The sequence below is a fragment of the Ornithodoros turicata genome, chromosome 1 (genome assembly GCF_037126465.1).
Source record: "Ornithodoros turicata isolate Travis chromosome 1, ASM3712646v1, whole genome shotgun sequence".
NCBI classification, from domain to species: Eukaryota; Metazoa; Arthropoda; class Arachnida; order Ixodida; family Argasidae; genus Ornithodoros; species Ornithodoros turicata.
Genome location: NC_088201.1, coordinates 187,475,431 through 187,477,675, shown reverse-complemented (window position 1 = coordinate 187,477,675; position 2,245 = coordinate 187,475,431). Strand labels below are relative to the sequence as shown.

The window sequence follows — 2,245 nt, the reverse complement described above, 5'->3', positions numbered from 1 at the left end:
GGGTAGTAGTGCCCCAGACTAGTTGTGCGTATAAAACGTGCGAGTGAATAAGTGAATTATAAATACAGGTTTTTGCTCTTGACGGCAGAAACAGGCAGAAGACTAGTAGGTGCGGTGCATATAGCCTGCCCATAGACTGATTTTTTTATTCTTAGAGAGACCATATTTTTGTAGTTATAAGGGATGACAACATGTTTACATCCGAAGTGGATGTACTAATTAGGTCTCGTTTAATTACTCGAAATACAAGGTCAGTGCAAATGCAACGTCGATTTCCCCATGTGCCGCTATAGTTTTCAAAACTATGCTCGTGACGATTTGGTAACATCTCATTACGGCCGAAGTCTCATTACGGCCGAAAGTCTCATTACGGCCGAAAATCCTTGAATCCCCAAGTGTCTCGTTACGGCCAAAGTCTCAATACGGCCGAAGGTAGTCTCATTACGGCCGAAGATGTCTCATAACGGCCAAAAAGAAAAAAGAAGCATCCACCATATTAGCTCTGTATATACTGTGTTTTATGCTTTCGAAAATGTGTCCGAGGCGGTGTGCCCCCACGGCTTGTGTCACACACAATGGTTCATGCACACAATATTGCGACAGTGTTTCATGCATCCCTCGTGAAAAATGTTTTTATTGTCATATCTGTCACACGATTTTGTATGCGTTGCGCCATTTTCTCTCAGTATTCAAGCAACATCCTACTCGTTGGTTCTGTGAGCAAACTGTGTGTGTGTGTGTTCTGAAAAGTACTCCACAAGGGAGCCCACTGGGAGCTCCAGGAGCCACATGACCTATGACCATGATCTTCTCCCCCACTAGCTGCCTTCTACAATTTACGTCCACCTGAAATTTAAAAAAGTACATAAGGCACTGAACAAAATGACATATGCTCTTGTTTGATGATGACCATAAGACATATGCTGTCAAGCAGACTTTTTTCCATATATTCAAAACATATTCAAGAATTATGGACAACAATGACAATTACGTCATAATGATGCAGCTGCATAGCCAGGAAAATATTTCATGAGGTGTTTTATGAGGCTTGAGATGGGGCGCAGGAGTCCCCCTCGTCAGTGCTTTATCCAGACCCCCCAAACTTTTTTGCCTGTGCCCTTGCGATTTCAGCTTCAGATACGTCTGTAATGGTATGTTAAGCTGTAATGACGTAACTATAATGATGAACTCCCCCCACAATTTTTTCCAACACCCCTCTCGTGCTTGGGATTCTGGATAAACCACTGCCCCTTGTTCATTTTCGTGGGGCACTACATTAGAGCTTATGCCACTGCACTGATGTCACAATGTTATAAGTGTGTGTCACTCTGGGCATTCGGAATTCCTCTAAGCTACAATATGTAAATTCAGAATATCCGAAGGGTAAGCATCAGATGTTACCTGCAGGCTTCATGCTGAAACGCGTGTACGCAAAACACTTCCGCCGTGGTCGGCGACGTCGTTAGTGTAATCATACACGCAAGACAATTGCGGGCACATGGAGTAGTGGCAGCAACCTGAAAACGATACATTTTCTTGTTATATATGAGTAATCAAAAATATACATTCCCACATGTTTCGTTTTGTCGTTTGTAGGAAGCGCTAGTAAGGGAACAGCACTTGGTTGGTCACATGCAAGCCACAATGCGAGAGGTGCCGATATTTCGATTACGCGATTGAAAATTAAAAGTCTAGAACCATGCACACTTCCCCATGCAACTACTTCCCCAGCATCGTGAGACATGACCCCCATGACATGACACCATGTATTTAGGTATAGTGTAATGTGAAATGATATGCGGGAATGAAAAAGATGTCAACATACCTGTAATCCAGTGTCCCATAAGTTTGATTCGATTTTCTGGCAGCTACCATGAAGAGCAAATGCACGATTCACAAGTTTCGTTTCGCCATTTTCATTGCTGTTAATTTCGCAAGCGTCAAGCCATCCCACGTGACCTCCTTTGGATCAGTGAAAAGTGAAAATTACTCGCGTCATGAGCATATATGTTCATCTCAGCGCAAATCACGTTTTGCATGCTATAGAAGGAGGGGGGATCAATACTCTTCCTTTCGTGTTTTGATACCTTGTTGTTTTGCGACTCTCACTTTGGAGTTCGGATGGCGTCTAGCAACGTTGGGTACCTCGTTTCTTGTGTGAGCGAGTGGTTGCTGTTTACGACGTGTCCATATATCGATTTGTAGTGCTGTAATGTGCAAATTAGCGGACTTTATAACGTCTCTC

The 2,245-nt window shown here is 43.3% G+C and overlaps 1 long non-coding RNA gene across 1 annotated transcript; it reads right to left on the bottom strand.

The window, feature by feature from the left end:
• Positions 1 to 682: 682 nt before the first annotated feature.
• Positions 683 to 1,912, bottom strand: LOC135374223 (uncharacterized). The gene is made up of 3 exons (XR_010416798.1): positions 1,826 to 1,912; positions 1,402 to 1,517; positions 683 to 846 (listed from the first exon to the last, which is right to left on the bottom strand). It is a non-coding gene; the product is annotated as an uncharacterized LOC135374223 (long non-coding RNA).
• Between the last annotated feature and the right edge of the window lie 333 nt (positions 1,913 to 2,245).